Genomic DNA, 22,397 nt, shown 5'->3' with positions numbered 1-22,397 from the left:
TAAGTGATGCAAATCAATTGAGTAAGACCATGGATTTACCAACAATAAGATTTAAAAAATGTGGGAAAATGAAAGTTGAAGAGTGTGGGTTGCTGCAAGATGAGAGAAAAAAAATTGCTTTTAAATGATTTATTTTCAGAGTGATTTCATGTAAATGTATGTGAGAATTAAACATAACATTAAAATAAATTTGTCAACCGTCGTCCATTTAAAGATGCAAGATGTTTTAAATCATAGGATTCTTAGGGGAAATATAGATAAAATGATCCTGTAAATTTGTTTATGTTGTGTTTTGGTCTTGTAAGCATGTGTTGTAACTGTTTTGATTTTTAGTTCTTTCTTTTATGGAATATTGGTGAGTCATCCGAAAATATTGACGTTTTATTGGAAATATGCTGACGTGGCACTGAGAATTAATACTAACATGTTTGGCGTCATATCAACATGAAAAATGACTAAAAACTAAAATATAAGATGATTTACATGACAAAAACTTAAAATTAAATACTTAATTTCAAAATCAAAATACAAAATGAGCAAACTTACGAAATCATTTTGACTATTAATTATACCGATTCTTACTATAAACTTTCATATCTTGGTAACTTGGAGAGTTTGATGAATGATTTATCCAAATGTTTTGATTGTAACTCCCAGGTGGGACACTCCTTTACCCATGCTTGGAATCATATACCCCAAACTTGCCATTATTTTTTAGCAAGTGGGATGACATGCACCTGACTAGCTGAGTATTGAGATATATGAATTAAATTCTGGATCGAAAATGATTGCTAATTGTAGTACATCACATGCGATGGGTTTTTCCTTTTAAAAAAAATAAATAAATAGTTGTGAACACCAATGTACTTGGCTCCATGTCGACCTCGAAAATTCGATCCTATGCGCCTTCAGTTACCACCCATCGGAAGGCCAGAATCCATGGCCAGCACGTAAATAGCCACACGATCGAGCAGGGACAGAGTCAGGATAAAAAAAAAAATTTGAAAACCGATCGATGAACATCTTTATTGGATCTAACATCGAATTTTCCGAATTTCAAGGGTTTCAATACTTATATTTGGACATTTGGTGTCACCGAATAAAGAGACCGCGCGGTAATTGTTTTCGATATTTTGAAAGATAAAGTTGGAATATCTTATATTTCAGTGATTAAAATTCCAATTGAGAATGTGACATGTTGTTTCCCACGTACACGAACTGCTCGTTTGTATTCTTCCTTAATTTGGTCACCGCTGCAGCTACGCAACGTAACCAAAATCAGCCTTTTCTTTGGATTCACGCCTTTTGGGCATTTCTCTCTATTAATGGTTTCGTGCCGCAATAAGCTTCTACCTGGCCACGACACCTACCAAAGCAACACTATTTTTAAGGTAAAAGTACTAAATTCGCCGCAAAATTTAACCGAAAAAACATTCAATTTTGGTCGTGCAAAAGGGCATGTATGCTATATGTGAGTTGCTTAAAGGTGTTGGGACTTTAATAAGTTTGGGCTTTTTTATTTTAAAAAAAAATGTTTGAATTGGCCATGAGAGATTTTTTCAATGAATATGCATGGTCTATATATGGATATGGCAAAAGGAAATTTTTTGAGCATATAGTTCTTATTTTGACCAAGATTTTAATATATACTAGTGCCCTGTACACGTGATATATATACATGTTTATATAAATATGAACAATTATATTAAAGAACATCTCCATCCGTTCTCTATTTTGGAGAACATCTCCAAAATAGAGAACCCAATTCACTCCAACCCATCTCTATTTTGGATAACTATGAACAATTATATTAAGGACATCTCCATTTGTTCTCCATTTTGGAGAATATCTCCAAAACAGAGAACTCAATTCACTCTATCTCATCTCTATTTTGGATCTTCAAAATAGAGATGGCTACATAATCACCGTAGATTTGGAGTGTTAATTTGGAGAATGGTTTTATCACGAAAATGTCATTGTCAAATATTTCAATTTAATTCTTTTGTATTTTTTGAATTATTTTTTGGTTCAATCATATATATATTCAATCTTTTTATTTAATTTAATTTTTTGGTGTTTTTTTAAGGGCAAATTGGAGAAAAATCTCCATCAAGAAACTAAAGTTGTGATTCAGTCCCTCTGTAAGTGTTTTTTTATTTGAGCTCCCTGACACAACAAAAGTTTTATTCTGCACTCCCCAACAGCATTTACACCATTTATTTTGCAAAAAAATATTTTATTTATTTATTTTTATTCATCTCCCGTTGGTCTTACTCTCATTCCTCTCTCTTCTTCGCTGTTTTTCTAGGTCCTAACCAAAATTCCCATCTGAAAAATTTCAAAGCATTGATTAGCCGCTTCCCAACCCCGCGTTCTTCATTATTCCTTCCCTTTTCTCTTGTTCCTCATTGCTAGTCTTGGATCTACCAAAAACCCCATTCAAAAAATTACAAGAAGTTTCATCAGTATATTAGAGAAGATGAATTTGAGCGATGAACATCCCATTTTTCTTGGCAGTTTCGATTATTATGATCAATTATTTGCCCTTTTTGGTCTCCATTCTCCTTATTTTTCATTTGTTGTATGCCCATCTCTCCATCTCAAATGGGAAACAAACAACAAAAACCATTAACCATTGGAAATCATGGACAAAGACACGAGTGAAGGTAATGAAATTCTGAAATCTATCGGCCACTCGGGAGAAAACGACACAAGTCATCAAAGCCCACCCGCCAACGACACTGACGCAAATCAAGTGACCAAGACAGTATTGATTTTCTGGTATTTCATCTGATGTTTTTCCCTTTCCATTTCTTGAACATTGATTTATATGGTTTGGGAATTGATTTACCCTAGGACGCCTGTAGTGGAAGCAATTGCAAGAATTCAAACAAAATCGCTAAAATAAACAATTTGATAAATTTTTTTATCTTTTTCTAGATTCCATAGCCGGTTGAAATATTTTTTATTGGAATTGATTTATACTAAAAAAATATTTTTAGGCAATTTGTTGTATTTTTTTAGTTTGTTTCTGTTTTTTTTGAATTATGATCCTTCATTCAATTTGTTTTTTTTTTTGCCGTGTTTTCTAACTTGATCCACATATTTCTCGATTTGTTGTTTAATTTCTTTAGATTGTCTTAAAAATAGTAAAATCTTAAATTTTTTATTAATTAAAACTGAAGGTGGAACGTATATATTGGAGACACTAGGCACCAAACCAAAAATATATATATTAAAACGATCCTAAGATAGTCACTTTTCTAGTTGACAATAAATTTTTTTATGTTTCAGTCATGTTTATATCGTAAAGTTGATTTTGCAAATATTTTAGACAATACATTCGATCCAATATGTTATTGGTTTGTTGATGGTTATACCTTGAATTCTTTGTTTTTCAAATTTGCATTGTTATTGTGTGATTTGTGCAAGTTTATGTGTGATTTGTGTTTATGGTATGTTGTTGTAGTGTATGGCCAATTTGTCATTGTATTTTCAGTTTTGCATACATTATTTTTTGGTGGTTATGTTTTATGTATTCTATTTGTGCTATTTTTTTGAATTGTCTCTAGTTTCTTTCGATTTATGCTGGTTCAATCGAATCATGTTGGCTCTATTTGAGCCCTTTTGGTGTATTGTCGAATTATTCTAGCTTTATTTGATTTGTGTTTTGTTTTTAATTTAGAAAGTCATATAGGAAACTCATATGGTTTATTTTGGTATTTAGCTAAATTAATTTTTCCAAATAATATTTTCATTATGTTAAGTTTTTATATTATATTTTTCATAAATAATTCTAATTAACTTAAAGGATACTATTGCAAGTAGTACTCCGGATGTCAAAGTGTGGTCCGTATCATAATAAACACTAGAATCGATGAACTTGCAAAGAACCCATTAACTAACTTTTGATTTCTCTTTTGCTAACATGATTTGTTTGACTTACAAGTAAAATTCTTATATTCTTATATTTGTACATTACAATATTATGATTGCTCTACAGGAAAATCTTAAATTCTTATGATATTACAAGTAAAAATCTTCATTCTTTTTTCAATTCATAGGAAAAAGATGATAGAACAAATAATTTGCGAGAATGCATCTACAAGAAATTTTACTCGATCCAGAGGAAGTATTAGTGGCGCATCATTGTCTTTATGATCCTTTTGTAAAACTCTGTTTATTTTAATGATATTTGTATCATAGTAATATGAACGAATTGTTGTCACTTGTGAACTAATTTATGGAGTTATACTTTTATCGGGGAATACCCTGAGTGTTGTATTATGCATTAAAGTGCTTTTAGGTTTATATCATGTTATCGAATTTTGCCGGCTGAATGATATTTTTTTCCATTTTTTTTATATTGAGATTGTTCTTGGTAGCAATTTTAATGTTGATTTTGTTTGTTGAGGGCATAAGTTGGTTATTTTTGCATTATGTACCCAATTTCATGTTATCTTTTGTGTTATTTAAAGATACAATTCATGGTAAGAAGTTTTTTCAAAATATTCTGTATTAATTAGATAAAAGAGTTCAAAAAAAAAGAACACGTTCTTCTCTGAAGATTATATGTCTAAATTCCTACATTTTAACTATAATTAATAGCACTACATTTAGTCTTAATTTTACCACATTATTCCACATTAGTACTACATAACAATGTTATTAATACTGAACATACGTGAAACATCCAAGATCATGAAGTTACACATATATGTATATGATACCATATTTTAACTATATTTGTACTGCGAATAGTCTTAAGTATGACGCATATTACCACATTAATACCACGTAGTAATGCTTGGTTCTGAACATGTGAAAGAACCAAGATCATAATTATACACATATAAGTATATAATACCATATTTTAACTATATTAGTACCGCAAGTAATCTGAATTGTACCACATTTTGCAACATTAGTACTACATAACACTGCAATTGGTATTGAAAATATGTGAACATATCAATCATGGTGTAACAAATGTATGTATATAATAAAATATTTAAATATATTAGTACTAATCGTAGTCATAATTGTACATGCTTCCACAATAATACTACGTAAAAATGAAACTGGTACTGAATATACGTGATATAGTCAAGATCATGACGTTATACATATATGTATATAATACCATGTTTTATATATAGTCTTAATTGTACCACAATTTGCCACATTAGTACGGCATAACAATGTAACTGGTATTGAATATACGTGAAACAACCAAAACCATGATGATGTTACACATATATAATAGATGTATAACCATATGTTTGAGGGTAAATATATGTTTTATATGTTTGAGATACTTATATGTCATTAAATTAATGATCATAGAGGTTACATATAACTTAGATGTATAAACATATTTTTGAATGAGTTATATGTTATTAATGAACATAGATGGAAGATGTACTAAATTTACAAGCAAAGGTACTATGTATCAATACAAATAGTACTGAATTTCTGACCATGCACCAACACCACAATGTAAAGTGCATGATTATATAACATCAATGATGAAATCGACACATGTTTATGAATCCTACTGTCTAATTTTGGTAGCACATATGGTGATTAACAAACACATGTATATGTGTCCATTGTTTATGTTTGCAACATCTATGGTTAAAACAAATTTATCTATGTATCCAATGTCCTAATTTGTAACATCAATGGTGATTAAAACATTTTCACTCATAAAATGTCTAAATTTTTAGTATCAATCATGATTATAACATGTTTATGCATTATAATGTCTAATTTAGTAGCATATATGGTGATTAACAAATACATGTATATGTATCTATTGTATATGTTTGTAACATCTATGGTTAAAAAAACTTTGTATATGCATCCAATGTCCTAATTTTGTATCATCAATGGTGATTAACACATGTTTACACATCAAATGTCTAATTTTGTAGTATAAATCAAAATACTTTAGCTTGAAAATGAAGTGGTCAGCAACGTAGTACCATTTATATCTATACGTAGTACTTTAGCTAGCAAATAAAGTATAATAACGTCTAATTGTGGTATGAGAATGTATTAAATTTGGTACATCTTTCATACATGTTTTATATTGTGGTGTTGATGCGTGGTCAGAAACACAGTATCATTTGTATTGATACATAGTACCTTTGCTTACAAATGAAGTATAATAACGTCTAATTGTGGTATGAGAATTTGTTAAATTTGGTACATCTTTCATACATATTTTACATTATGGTGTTGGTGCATGGTCAGAAACGCAGTACCATTTATATCCATACGTAGTACTTTAGCTTGTAAATAAAGTATAATAATATCAAATTATGGTATGAGATTGTGTTATATTTGGTACATCTTCCTTACATATTTTACATTGTGGTGTTGGTGCGTGGTCAGAAACGCAGTACCATTTGTATTGATACGTAGTACTTTTGCTTGAAAATGAAGTATAATAACGTCTAATTGTGGTATGATAATCTGTTAAATTTGGTACATCTTCCATACATTTTTACATTATGGTGTTGGTGTGTGATCAGAAACACAGTACAATTTGTAACGATACGTAGTACTTTTTTGCTTGAAAATGAAGTATAATAACATCTAATTGTGGTATGAGAATTTGTTAAATTTGGTACATCTTCCATACATGTTTTACATTGTGGTGTTGGTACGTGATCAGAAACGTAGTATCATTTGTAACAATACGTAGTACATTTTTTCTTGAAAATGAAGTATATTAATTTCTAATTGCGATATGAGAATTTGTTAAATTTGGTACATCTTTCATTTGTAACTATATGTAGTACTTGTGCTTGAAAATGAAGTATAGTAACGTTTAATTGTGGTATGAGAATTTGTTAAATTTGCTACATCTTTCATACATGTTTTACATTGGTTTTGGTGCTTGGTCAGAAACGTAGTACCATTTATAATGATACGTAGTACAATTGCTTGAAAATAAGGTATAACGATACGTCTAATTGTGGTATGAGAAGTAAACACCTTGTCTACAAAAATTAAACATCCATTCTTTCAAAACTAAACATCCAACTTCATCAACATAGTTATAAATTAAAATTAAACATCCATTTCACCAAAATACAGTACCACCTTCATCAACATAGTTATAAATAAAAATTAAACATCAATTCTACCAAAATACAGTACCAACTTCATCAAATTAGTTATCCATCCGATCAAAGTACAGTACAAAATACACCAACAAAATTGTTCACTTCATTCTCATTTTCCTTAGTCCTTCTCAAAATATTGAAGCAGAGCTACGACTTGGTGCCTCATACGGCCTTCGGGTGCTAGCTTTTACCTCAGATCCTACTAGTTTTTGAACCATTTCTAATTAAAAAAAAATAAAACAGTGTGTCATAAGTCATAACAAAAAACAACATAATTTAATAGATTTCATTGGATTATCATGCACTGCTTCAAAATCAGCATAATTCAAACAAAAATCAGCATAATTCAAACAAAAATAAACATGTGTCGAAAAAAGATCATCACAGTTTCAATAAAAACAAGAAATATTTGAGGAAAAATCCGTCATAAATAAAAGAAACCAACATAGGCCAAAGAGAATTCGACACAAATTGAACGAACAAACGCAAAAACAAAAAAAAAATATTGGATCGAATGTATTATAATGACACCATATACTACAACAAACCACAAACACAAATCAAACATAAACTTGCACGAATCACACAATAACTATGCAAATTCATAAAAACAAAAAATTCAAGGCATAACCACCAACAAACCAATAACATATTGGATCGAATGTATTATCTTAATATTTGCAGAATCAACTTTAAGATATAAATATGACTGCAAAAAAAATTTATTGTCAACTTAAAAATGACTATCTTAGGATCGTTTTAATACAACAAATTACCTAAAAATATTCGTTCCAGTATAAATCAATTTCAAACCATATAATAAAAAATATTTCAACGGGCTATGGAATCGAGAAAAAGATAGCAAATTTATCAAATTGTTTATTCTAGCGACTCTGTTTGAATTCTTGCAATTGCTTCCACCACAGAAATCACAGTATAAATCAATTATAAACCAACCATATAATCAAAAAAATATTTCAACGGGCTATGTAATCGAGAAAAATATAGCAAATTTATCAAATTGTTTATTCTGGTGATCCTGTTTGAATTATTGTAATTGCTTCCACAATATGCGTCTTAGTATAAATCAATTCCAAAACATATAAATCAATATTCAAGAAATGGCAAGGAAAAACATTAGATGAAATAACAAACTTAATACTCTCTCAGTCACTTGATTTGTGTCAGTGTCGTTGGCGGGTGGGCTTTGACGACCTGTGTCATTTTCTACCCGAGTAGCAGATAGATTTCAGAATTTCATTGTCTGCACACGTGTCTTTGTCCATGATTTCCCATGGATAATGGCTTTGGTTGTTTGTTGCCTATTTGAGAAGGAGAGATGGGGCAGCCAACAGATTAAAAATAAGGAGAATGGAAACCAAAAGGGAGAAAATAATTGATCAAAAGAATCGAACCTGCCAAGAAAGATGGAAAATTCCGGTTGTTCATCGCTCAAATTCATCTTGTGATGAAACTTCTTGTGATTTTTTGAATGAGATTTTTTGTAGATCCAAGACTAGCCATGAAGAATAAGAGAAAAGGGAAGGAGAATGAAGGACTTGTGGTTGAGCAGCGGCGAATCATTGCTTTGAGATTTTTCAGATGGGGTTTTTGGTTGGGGGCGTAGAAAAACGACGAAGAAGAGAGGAAAGAGAGTAAGCGCTATGACCAATGAGAGATGAGTAGAATAAAATTTAATGAAAAAATAAAGAAAATGTGAGATGGAGAGTTAAAACAAAGAATCTGGTGTATCAGGGATTGCAGAAAAAAACTTTATGCTCTAGGGACTGATCACAAAGTTTATCTTTTCATTGGGGATTTATTTTCAATTTGCCTTTTTTTTAAATGTATTCAATGTTTTATTCTTATTTATTTATTCTAATTAAATTATATTGAAGACAAAAAAATAAAAATAATAATAAAATAAGATCATGACTAAAAAATACATTACATATTTGATCACGAATTGAAATCGAATTAATTAATTATCTCGATTTATGCATGTATTTTTCTGTTATGTGAATGCTTGCAATTTGATGTAAAATAAATGTATTATTTTTTTAAAAATAATCGAGTCATATTTAATTTAGTTTATTTATATAATTATTATTTTTCTTATGTTAAATAATTTGGAATTAAAAAAATAATAAATAGAGAATTTTATTAAAAATGGAGAATATGGGTTGAAGAAGATTTTTGAAATAAACAATCCAATATTTTATTTTGGAGAATAAAGTACTCCAAAATGAAAAATAGCATTAGAGATGCCCTTTAGAAATGTTTGCAATTTGTTTAGATAATATTAAATATATGTGCAATATCTTGGTTTGTGGGATAGGAGTATTATCTTCATTTGGGGAAAAATAATTAGTGGGACACAAGGGTATGCAGGAATATATGTATACACATGTTAATTGTTAATCTTTGTTTTGTCTTTAAATATGTTTGAAAGTTATTTTGTAAAAGAATTTTAAAATATGTTGTAAATAAATGTTTGACCGGGGCTAAATTAAGTTATTTCGGATGAAAATAGATTATAGACTTGTACATCTTATATCATTTAAGGAAATTTAAATTAACTGGCTTGCCGATTCTATCAAAAAAATTAAAATTAAAATTAAAATTAAAACACTAACGAGGTTGTTGCGTCTAATGTTTGACATAGAGAAAAATCTTTTTTAAAAAAAAAAAAAAATGCTCAAAATTTAGATCAGGCTAAGTAATTATTGCAGCGTGGTCTAATGGACACATCAAGTACTGGGATGCTTTTGAATCAACTTTAAATATTCATTTGTTTTCTCGATCTCCAAAGAAAAAATAATTGTGTTGTTTACTTTGCATACAATTGATTTTAATTTTTAACACATTTCATACAATTTTATGATATATGTCCGAGTCATATGTTCGATCAACTCAATCATATATCTTCGATTCGATCGGGAGTTGAATATGTCGGTTTGAAGCGTCGAGATATATTATACCTATCCTTTCAACTGTAATTTACATGACCAAATCCCAAAATTGACAGTTTCGATTTCAGTTGCAGTTCGATTCAACATTTCTTAAAAAACAAACAAACAACACGAACTTATAAAATTTCTTATATATGTATATTATAACGAGTAGAAAACTCAAAGCCCGCGTAGTTATCTTTTATCTTCTCGTTACCTGTTCTTCAGCATCCCTCAGAAGTGGTGGCATAGTTTGAGCATAATATATTTAATTTTGTCCGACTTGCTCCGCTACTTTTGCTATGATGAATAGGGTGCTTCGGCTTTGCAGAGGGGCGTAGTACTCAGTTGCTCTATAGGGTTTGGTCACTCGTTATTTTCATGTGAGGTCTATATAAAAATATGAAATCCACGTAAAATGGCGGGTCGAACAAGAGATGTACGTTTCACAAATTAACTCGTGAAACCATTTTATACGAGTTTTTGTGATATAATATATTATATTAACAATATGCAAACCTAGTATTCATATCCCCCATCAATTTTATTATTTTCTAGACTTAATTGTAATTTAGTATATATATTTTCTATATCGGATTGCGTCGGTTGTATTTTCGTTCAACTGCTTTAATCTGTACTATATATAATATTGAGCACCTTATAGTGAGAATACCAATTTTTTTTCCAAAACTGTCTTACACTATATAATAAGTAAATTTGATTTTATTTATATATATTTCCATATTTTTCTCAATTAATCATTATAGATGTGATAAAATGATAAATAACTTTTAAATTTACTTTTATATTATTTTAGAATTTTTTTAAAATTATTGAAAAAAACTATAATATTTATATATAACATATAATACTAAATATATTATACTATTTTATACACGTGAAGCGCTTGTACGATTATGCTAATGAATATAAAGCATTCACAGTCAAAATTATAGTTTTTCCCATTCGGAATGGATTGGAAGATGTCACAAGTTGTAGCAAGGAAAATGAAAATGAAAGTTAATTCATTATTCAGATATCATCAGACCGGATCGAATCGATTTAGAGTAATTACACCGAAATAAACGGATTTCGAATTCATGAGGTAACAAAACCAGTTAGTATTTGCAACCTCTAAAACTAAGTGATTATGAATTTTTGTTTCCTTAACAAATCCTAGCTGATCATATCATATTGGTAAGCCATATTTCCAAATAACCCCGATTAAACTAAGTGTTAAACAACAAAGTCCAATATTGATCAAGCCAACAAGCAACCAGGCCCAGAGGATTACGAAAAACTTAATTTGGGAAAAATTCAACGGCAGCTAACTTATTTGACAACATAGAATAATAATTGACTTTAGCAAATGCGCACTAAAAAATAGCGACAGTCAATTCTGAGGAGACTGACCAGTGCTCCAATTCTTTCTATTCCGAAGGGTACTGGAGGTTTCACAGTCTATTGTGATGCTTCTAACCGAGGCTTGGGTTGTGTTCTTATGCAGCATAAGAATGTGATAGTGTATGCATCGAGGCAGCTGAAACCGCACGAGACTCGTTATCCGGTTCATGATCTAGAACTAGCTGCGATTGTATTTGCTCTGAAGATCTGGCGTCACTATCTTTATGGTGAGTCTTTCGAGATCTTTTCGGATCATAAGATTCTTAAGTACTTGTTTTCACAGGCAGAGCTGAATATGAGACAGAGAAGATGGTTAGATATGTTGAAAGACTTTGACTGCGAAATCAAGTATTATCCCGGAAAGTCGAATGCAGTTGCAGATGCCTTGAGCCGAAAGCTATGTTCTTTATCTCTTTCTACTATTGGTGTTTCTCAGTTGATCGATGATTGTTGCACTTCTGGTTTAGAGTTTGAAACAGATAGGGAAACTATCAGAGTGTTTGCTATTCAAGCCGAGCCGGAGTTGTTTGTTGCAATCAGAGAAGCACAGAAGTCTGAGCCGAGCATTTAGGTTTCAGTAGAGAAAGTCAGATCGGGACATCAGTCTGAATTCCAGGTTAGAGATGATGTTTTGTTGGTGAATAACCATATTGTTGTGCCTGATATTCCGGAGTTGAGACAGCGTATTCTCCGAGAGGCTCATTGTAGTCGTTTCAGCGTTCATCTTGGAGGTCGTAAGATGTACAACGATCTGAAGATTCAGTTTTGGTGGAAGAGAATGAAGAGCGACGTAGCGAGGTTTGTATCTCGGTGTTTGAATTGTCAGCAGGTAAAAGCAGAGCGGAAGCGACCCGGAGGTCTGTTGCACAGTCTATCTGTTCCTGAATGGAAATGGGATCACATTTCCATGGATTTTGTCACGAAACTACCATGATCCGTTCGAGGATGCGATGCTATTTGGGTAGTGATCGATCGATTGACGAAGTCTGCATGTTTTATTCCGTACAGAATGACGTATCGTCATGATCAGATGGCTGAGTTGTATGTTAGCAATGCTGTGAGATTGCATGGTGTGCCTAAGTCGATCATTTCAGACAGAGACCCTAGATTCACTTCTCACTTTTGGCACAGTCTTCAGGGGGCACTTGGTACTCGATTGCATCTGAGTACAGCTTATCATCCTCAGACCGATGGACAGTCAGAGCGGACTATCCAGACGTTAGAGGATATGCTGCGAGCGGTAGTGCTAGACTTTGGCACTAGTTGGCAGGATTCTTTTTCTCTTGTCGAGTTTTCTTACAACAACAGCTTTCAAGCGAGTATCGGTATGGCGCCTTTTGAGGCATTGTACGGTAAGAAATGCCGATCTCCGTAGTTTTGGGACGACTTGTCCGAGTCACCAGATTTGGGACCGGAGATGCTTAGAGATATGGCAGAGCAGGTTAAGATCATTCAGAACAGAATGAAGTCAGCTCAAGATAGACAGGCAAAATATGCGAACGTCAGACGTAGACCTCTGAGTTTTGAGCAGGAAGACCGTGTATTCCTTAAGAGTTCTCCTTTCAGAGGCACTTTCAGATTCGAAAAGAGAGGGAAGTTATCTCCGAGATTCATCGGGCCATACGAGATTCTCGAGAAGATAGGCGATCTTGCCTACAGGCTTGCACTTCCTCCGTATTTATCTGGTATTCACGGCATTTTTCACGTCTCTATGCTGCGAAAGTATCATCCAAATCCTTCTCATATCCTTCAGCCTGATGAAGCCGAGTTAGACGAGACTCTGAGCTACTTTGAGCGACCGATTCAGATCCTTGATCGGAAAGAGAAACAGCTCAAAACCAAGTTGATCCCGTTGGTGAAAGTGCAGTGGGGCCGTCATGGAGTCGAGGAAGCGACTTGGGAGACAGAGTCTGACATGAGACAACGTTTTCCAGAGTTATTCGGATGACGTGAGTTCTTCTTACTGTCTTTAGTTCTTTATTCAATCTTATGAGTTGTGGTTCTTGTTGATTTCGAGGACGAAATCTCTTCTTAGTGGGGGATAATTGTAACGACCCGTTTTTATCTTAAATGAGTTTATTTGAGTTAATCGAAGATTGCAGAGTTCACGAGCCGACTTGATTTTGATCAGGGTCCTTTTTGCAAATTTTGGAAATTTCAGGGACTAAAACGCAAATATTGATTTTTATATATTATCTACAACTTGATTGGATTGAGAATAGTCTTCACCTTCTTCCTTCTTGCACGCCATCTCCATTGAAGCCGACCCAATGAGTTTCCAAGCTTTGTGATTTCATTCCGAGCTCGATCCGACCGTTGGAATTTATTTCTGAAGACAGATTATCGATCACTGCAGTGAGAGATCTGTTATATTGTAAGTTCTTCTACGATCAGATACATTCTAGTTTTTGGATGTTGTTAGAATCGTTCTAAATTTGTGTATGTTGTTCTCGACAGAGTTCTGATCGTTTATTACATGTCGATTTTGAAATAGAGCGACGTTCGGAATTGTTATGATTTTTGGAAGCCATTTTCGAAAATGTGGGTTTTGAGATTTGTTGGGATTGCCTTATTGTTGTTGTATTAGCATTGAATTGAGTTGTTATCGGTATTGAACTGCTGTCTGCGTTTCCGGTTTGTTCAGTTTATAGCTGTTATGCCGTCGGTTTGAGTTTTGGGGATTTCGAACCGTTTTTGAGTTGTGATCTTGGCTTGTAAGTTGATCGTGGTTATTGATCATTTATTGGTATCTGAACAGATTCGTTTGGAGCTTTTCAAGCCCAAGATTAACAGCATTTGTTCGTTTCAGAGATTTGGACGAAGAACGGTATAGAGAATTACCTTGAGCCTTGTTGTTGTTTAGATTGGTTAGACTTTGATACAATCTTTTGTTGTAGCTTTCCAGATGTTGGAACTACTGCCTTGAAAGGTAAAAGCAGTCATCGTAGCGGGATAGCATACTCGGACTGTTGGTTCTCGAGTTTCCCTTTTTAAATCACATATTGCATTGATACTTGTTCTAGCATGTGGAACTTGTATTTTGTTGATTGATTGAGTTTTGTTATGCGGCTTATGTTTATGTTTTTGTTATGCATTCATCTTGAGCCTACTTTTATTTCAGCGGGCAGAACCGCCCTTTTTGTTTAGACGTTTGAGAACTATGATTGAGTGGCCTAGGTTGTAGTATTTCGCCTAGTGCTAGCATACTCATTATGGTTGCTCAAATTCTAGAGGAGTGGGATACGTGGCACCACCTCAATTGGGAGATTTGGTGAGTCGTTACGTGATCTTATCCTCGGGATCCCAAAAGCAGAGCAGCACTCCCTTGTTTATCAGAATTGATATTCTGGTTTTAAAGACATGCATATCATTAGCTTCGACTTGAATATGTTGTTTTGATAGCATGTTGTATATTCATTACTTGTTATGTTGTTTTTTACTGGGAATGTCATTCTCACCGGTTTATTCGGCTGTTGCTTTGTTTTGTATGTGTACTTGGCAACAGGTGGGGCAGGACCAAGTCAGCGAAGGCCTGTTTAGCAACAAGAGGGAGAGCTAGTAGCGAGACTCGGTTTAGAAGTCGTGTCAGCATGTCTACCTAGTTGTATTTGAACATGTTTAGATATCGAACTTCGTTATGTTATTGTATTGTTTATGCGAGCTGTGTTGAAAGTTTGTCGTTACAAATCCAATACTTTTGAGCGGTTGTGTAACCCTAGAATTTCATGTATTAGTTGGAGAACTTGTGATTGTAATGCATGATAAAATATTGTTGGTTTTAGACTCAAGCTCTAACATGATTTCTGCTGTTTTGCTCTGTTTCTGTAACCGCTCGATCCGCAAGATCTTGCGGATCGAGCGAGGGCATTTTGATGCAGTTTCTGTCTTGGAAATTTTGTGGCTCGCTCGATCCGCAAGATCTTACGGATCGAGCGAGGGCTGGTTTTCTCGGGCAGAACCTTTTGGGTTTTTGGCTCGCTCGATCGGTAAGATCTTACCGATCGAGCGAGGCACTATTTTCAAAAAAAAAAAAAATTTCTTTTAATTGCTTTAACCTTTGGTTTTGTTTGTCTTAGTGTTGTTTAATCCCAAGATTAGATGTTTAGAATCGAGGTCTCACAAGCGTAGTCAAAATCTGTTGGATTTGATCAATACAGATGTTTGCGGACCATTTAGTATCGGTACTAAATTTGGTCACACCTACTTCATTACTTTTACTGATGATTATTCTAGGTATGGGTATTTATATTTAATGAAATATAAGTCTAAATCATTTGAAAAGTTCAAAGAATTCAAGGCTGAAGTAGAAAACAAACAAGGTAGAAGTATTAAGCACTTCGATCGGATCGAGGTGGAGAATACTTAAGTACCGAGTTTTTGAGCTATCTAAAAGAGGATGAGATTCTCTCTCAGTGGACTCCTCCTATGACACCTCAGCTAAATGGTGTCTCGGAGCGTCGCAATCGAACTTTGTTGGACATGGTTCGATCTATGATGAGCTTCACTGAGCTCCCTCCTTCGTTTTGGGGCTATGCACTTGAAATGACGGTGTTGTTGTTGAACAATGTTCACACCAAAGCAGTGAATAAAACTCCATACGAGTTATGGAATGGCAAAGCTCCTAAGTATTCGTACTTGAGGATTTGGGGATGTCCTGCTTACGTGAAGCAGACAGTGGGAGATAAGTTGGATAGTCGATCCACCTTATTGTTGTCTAATTTCTGTGATCAGATCAATCAGAATTGATACCCGATGCAGCGGAAGTTTAAAAATTTTATATGGAACGATTCCATAATGGGTATCAAAACTTTACGATTAAATTGTGTGTGTAAAAATTAAATAACAATTATAAATTTTTACCTCCAATCTCGAATCGAGATTATGGACATCAACAGATTACTCTGCTCTTGTTGTATATCCCAGGAATTGATGGACGAACAATTCTTCAATCAGGTCCACGAACAGAGATTTAATCCCTCTGATAGATTGCACTAGAAAATCTATCAGAAGTTTCTACGAAGAGAATTAACGAATTTGATCCGTTAAACATGACTGCAAATTCAAAATTCACAGGCTGGATTTTCCCGAGCAGAGAGGGAAGGGGGCGGCCACTTAGAGAAAAAATAGCTAGGGTTTTCGAAAATATTTTGTGACCTCTGTTCTTCAATTTCTGTACTGCAATAACTTATTTATAATGTGGGCTGCTAACAGCTTAGGGCCCATTAGTCATAAGTTCAAGCCTGACAAGCAAAGCCCGCATGTTCAGAAATTAATATAAAATTCATCGTGACTCAGATTGATAAACCAATTTCACCAATGTGCACAGAAACCATTTCTGCATCTTTTAAAGTCAAGATAAATTTTTTGAATCCGAATTCAGTGATTTCCAAAAATGCCCATCCCTATGTCATTTTAGGAAATCTTACTCCTCTACTCTTAAATAAGAAGTCCCACTTCTTTGTTCATTAAATTTAACTCTTTAAATTTAACTATCTCAACGGGGATTAAAAATCCATTACTTGTGTGACTCTCAATGGTTCAGGGATACAGCTAGCCGTGGGCTCACAACTCCTTGTGACTCGGAACAACAATTTCCGACTTGCCCATCGAATCATGGTAAGAGCGCCTAGCAACATCGCCCCATGATTCCCTAGGTATCACTGATAGTGCCTGCAAGAACCAATAGATTTTGGTTAGCGTACAGTACGGTCCCTTCATCCATATATCCCGATCGAATCAACAACCATTGGTAAATCGAGAGTTGTTCGAGATTCGATAACTATGCAATGCATCTTGAAGATCAAATAGTGACATCGCATGTGCTACTAAGAAAACATTTCTTAAAACACATCATGTACTCTGGCCAGAGATTCGTTACACTAATATCTCCTCAGATTGCATAGGATATCCACACTCGCAAGTATGTGGTGAATCCTTGACAACAAAGCATCGACTCCTATATGTGTCGTAACTGTACCCAATCCCGATACCTGATGACCCCAATAGAGTCGGTAAATGAGTCAAAGTACAGTACTAGCATATAGAGTCTCAATGATGTTTCAAGTAGTAAGGACTAATGGTGTACAACCAAAACCGCGGACTTTATCCACTCGATAAGTGATAACCACTTGGAAAGTCCGGATAGGGTAGTTCGATCATTCATCCTATGAATATCCATTTGCATGCTTTGAACATCTCTATGTTCCATACCAATGAAACGTGGTACTCGGCATCGCAAATGCTAGTCTCAATCTCGAGCGATCCTTATCCCTATTAACGGACGGCTCAATCGACTAGAAACTATTTAGAATATACAGTGACTATAAGATGTGTTTCATGATAGTCATCCCCATGTACTACCACATCTTATATACACTATAGTATATTCAAGGTCTTTATCAAAACAACAATAGTATATCACAATATAACAATATGAAGAAAGATAAAGTCATTGCCATTAATAAAAGTGTAAATTATATTAAACAAAAGATTGTTTATACAAAGAGTCATCAAAGCCCTTAGCCACAAGTTGGCTCACCGGGCACCCACTCTTTCACTTATGTTATTTTGTAGGATATCCAAAGAATTCAATCGGATATTATTTCTATCATCCTACTGAAACAAAAGTGTTTGTTTCGAGGAATTCCACCTTCATGGAGAAGGAGTTTTTATTAGATAAGAAAGGCAAGATGATGGAACTCGAAGAAATTCGAGAAGAACCTGAGATACAAAATAACGATCCCACACCTCAAGAACCTTCAGTGGACACGCCTACATCTAGGAGATCCGAGAGGACTTTTAGACCTCCTATTCGATATGGTCTTCTTCTTGAAGGGGATCAAAGTGAACCCGACATTGGATGTGATCCAAGAAACTTCAAGGAAGCAATTTCTGATACGGATTCGAATTTATGGCTTGATGCTATGCAGTTCGGAAATAGACTCGATGCATACAAACCAAGTTTGGTCTTTAGTAGATCCTCCCGATGAAATTGTTCCAATAGGGTATAAATGGATCTACAAGAGAAAACTTGGGCCTGATGGCAAGGTACTAACCTATAAGGCATGATTGGTAGCAAAAGGTTATACTCAAAGACAAGGAGTTGACTATGATGAAACCTTTTCACCAGTCGCAATGTTCAAGTCCATAAGAATCCTTATTGCCATTGCAGCATGGTATGACTATGAGATATGACACATGGATATGAAGACTGCATTTCTTAATGGAAACATTAAGGAAGAAATCTATATGATGCAGCCCGAGGGATTCACATCCATGGGAAGCGAGCATAAGGTATGCAAGCTTCAGAGATCAATTTATGGTCTCAAACAAGCATCAAGAAGTTGGAACCAGAAATTTGATGAAACAATAAAGGACTTTGGTTTCATCAAAAACCCGGAGGAACCATGCGTGTACAAGAAAGTAGTTAAGGATGCGGTGACGTTCTTAGTGCTTTATGTTGATGACATCCTACTCATTGGGAATGACGTAGGGATGTTGCAGTCAACAAAGATATGGTTATCAAGTAGATTTTCGATGAAGGATTTGGGTGAGGCCTCCTATATTCTAGGGATACAGATCTATAGAGATAGATCTAAGAGAATGATAGGACTCACTCAAACAACCTACATCGACACCATATTGAAAAGGTTTTCTATGGATGAGTCCAAGAGAGGACATCTAACTATGCGTCATGGAGTTTTTCTATCCAAGTCTATGTGTCCCAAGACTGACGAAGAGATAGAGAAAATGATACACATACCATATGCATCAGCCATAGGTAGTATTATGTATGGGATGATATCTACCAGACCGGATGTAGCCTTTGCTCTGAGTGTCACGAGCAGATATCAGGCCAACCCTCAAATGCATTGGAAAGCCATGAAGGATATTCTTAAGTACTTGAGAAGGACTAAGAATATATTCATGGTTTATGGAGGAAGAGAATTGAAATTGGAAGGCTATACTGACTCTAGCTTCCAAAGCGACGTGGATGACTCGAAGTCAACCTCTGGATTTGTATTCATGCTCAATGGCGGTGCTGTCTCTTGGAAAAGTTCCAAGCAGGACACCACAACGGATTCCAGCACTGAGGCAGAATACATTGCAGCATCAGCTGCTACTAAAGAGGCCGTTTGGATGAGGAATTTCGTCCAAGAGTTGGGCGTAATTTCTGAAGCTGTTGGTCCAGTTCCGGTGTACTGCAACAACACTGGTGTCATTGCTCAGGCAAACGAACCAAGGTCTCATCAAAGATTCAAACACGTACTGAGGAAATACCACATCATCCGGGAGATTGTGGAAAAAGGAGACATCACTGTCGAGAGAGTGGCCTCTACAGACAATATCGCTGATCCACTTACTAAGCCCTTGCCAGGACCATTGTTTGACAAACATCGCGAAGAAATGGGATTGCGTAGTATGACTAGTTGGCTTTAGGGCAAGTGGGAGATTGAAAGAGTGGGTTAGCCAACTTGTGGCTAAGGGCTTTTATGACACTATGTATAAAAAATCTTTGTTTAATATAATTTACATTCATTAATGGCATTTTCTTTGTCTTTCTTCATATTGTTATATTGTGATATACTATTGTTGTTTTGATAAAGACATTGAATATACTATAGTGTAAGTAAGATGAGATAGTGAATAAAGAGAGATCACTATTATGAAACACATCTTATAGTCACTGTATATTCTAAACAGTTCCTAGTCAATTGAGCCGTCCGCTAATAAGGATAAGGATCGCTGGAGATTGAGACTAGCATTTGTGATGCCAAGTACCACGTTTCATTGGTAATGGACATGAAGATGTTCAAAGCATGCAAATGGATATTCATATGATGAATGATCGAACTACCCTATTCGGACTTTTCAAGTGGTTATTATTATTTGAGTGGATAAGTCCGCGGTTTTGGTTGTACACCATTAGTCCTTACTACTTGAAACATCATTGAAACTCTATATGCTAGTACTGTACTTTGACTCGTTTACCAACTCTATTGGGGTCATCAGGTGTCGGGATTGGGTACAGTTACGACACATATAGGAGTCGATGTTTTGTTGTCAAGGATTCATCATATACTTGCGAGTGTGGATATCCTATGCGATCTGAGGAGATATTAGTGTGACGAATCTCTGGCCAGAGTACATGATGTGTTTTAGGTTACTCGGTTTTCCTAGTAACACATGCAATGTCACTATTTGATCTCCAAGATGTAATGCATAGTTATCGAATCTCGAACGACTCTCGATGCACCAATGGTTGTTGATTCGATCGGGATATATGGATGAAGTGACCGTACTGTACGCTAACCAAAATCTACTGGTTCTTGCAGGAACTATCAGTGATACCTAGGGAATCATGGGGCGATGTTGCTAGGCGCTCTTACCATGATTCGATGAGTAAGTCGGAAATTGTTGTTCCGAGTCACAAGGAGTTGTGAGCCCACGGCTAGCTGTATCCCTGAACCATTGAGGGTCACACAAGTAATGGATTACTAAACTCCGTTGAGATAGTTAAATTTAAAGAGTTAAATTTAATGAAAGAGAAGTTGGACTTCTTAACTAAAGGGAGTGGAATTTCCTAAAATGACATAGGGATGGACATTTTTGGAAATCACTGAATTCGGATTTAGAAAAATTATCTTGACTTTAAAAGATGCAAAAATGGTTTCTGTGCACATTGGTGAAATCGGTTTATCAATCGGAGTCATGATGAATTTTATATTAATTTCTATAATAACGGGCTTGGCTTGTTGGGCTTAAATTATGGATTATGGGCCCTAAGGAGTTAGAGTCCTAATATAATTATAACTTAATCTACTCTAGAAATTATCTATAAATATAGGTGTAGTGTTCGAAAATTTATAGCATTCCATTCTTGCAATTTTCGAATTACACACATATATTTTCAAGGGGATTTTTCGAAAATCCTCTACTCCTTTTTGAGATAATTCAGTCTGTGATTATTCTGAAAAATTACATTCTGAATTGACAGATCAAATCTGTTTAATCTCTTCGATAAACATCTGATTGATTTCTAGTGCAATCAATCAGAGGGTTTTTGTTTTCTGTTCGTGGACCTGATTCCGGAGATTGATCAAGTAGTCATCGGTTCCCGAGATTTACAAGAAGAGCATATTGAATTTTGTTGGAGTCCATAATCAAGCCTTAGCTTGAAGAGGTAAAATATTTAACTGTGTTTATTATTTTACTTGCAACAATTTTAATCGTTAGGATTTGATACCCACGATATGGAATCGTTCCATATCGAAAAATAAAATTTTTAAACTTCCGCTGCTCCGGGTATCACATCCGTGTGATCAGAGAACGCGTGTTCCAACAAATGGTTAGGCCAGAGTTCCACAAGCCTTATCCAGAGATCATCGACATTAATAATCCTTATCCCAAAGGTTTCAAGGTCCCTGATTTTACATTGTTCTCAGGGGATGATGATCAATCTTCTACAGAACACATAGCACGGTTTACTATTCGATGTGGTATGTTGGCTAACCATGAAAATTTCCCATTCTTTAAAATGAGATTGTTCTCGAATACTCTTACCGGAACAACTTTTACATGGTATACTCAGTTTCCAAGGAACTCTATTTTTACCTGGCATGAGCTGGAAAAGTTGTTTCATACTTAGTTCTACCGAATGGAACCAGAGACTAGTACTGCTGATTTGTCCCGATTAACTCAAAAATCTAGAGAAACAGCATGGTTGTAAATTGAGCGGTTCAAGAAATTAAAAATCCGTTGTAAGGTGTTCCTTCCAGAACCTAAATTCGTCAAATTGGCTCAAAGAGGGTTAGACTTTGAGTTGAGAAAAAAATTTCATGGAACTGAATTCCGTGATTTCTATGAAATGGCCGCGAAAGTGGCTGAGTATGAAGAGCTCCTACAG

The sequence above is a fragment of the Henckelia pumila genome, chromosome 2, assembly GCF_033568475.1.
Source record: "Henckelia pumila isolate YLH828 chromosome 2, ASM3356847v2, whole genome shotgun sequence".
Lineage (NCBI taxonomy): Eukaryota > Viridiplantae > Streptophyta > Magnoliopsida > Lamiales > Gesneriaceae > Henckelia > Henckelia pumila.
The sequence above is the reverse complement of the archived record's forward strand: the minus strand, read 5'-3'. Positions refer to the sequence as shown.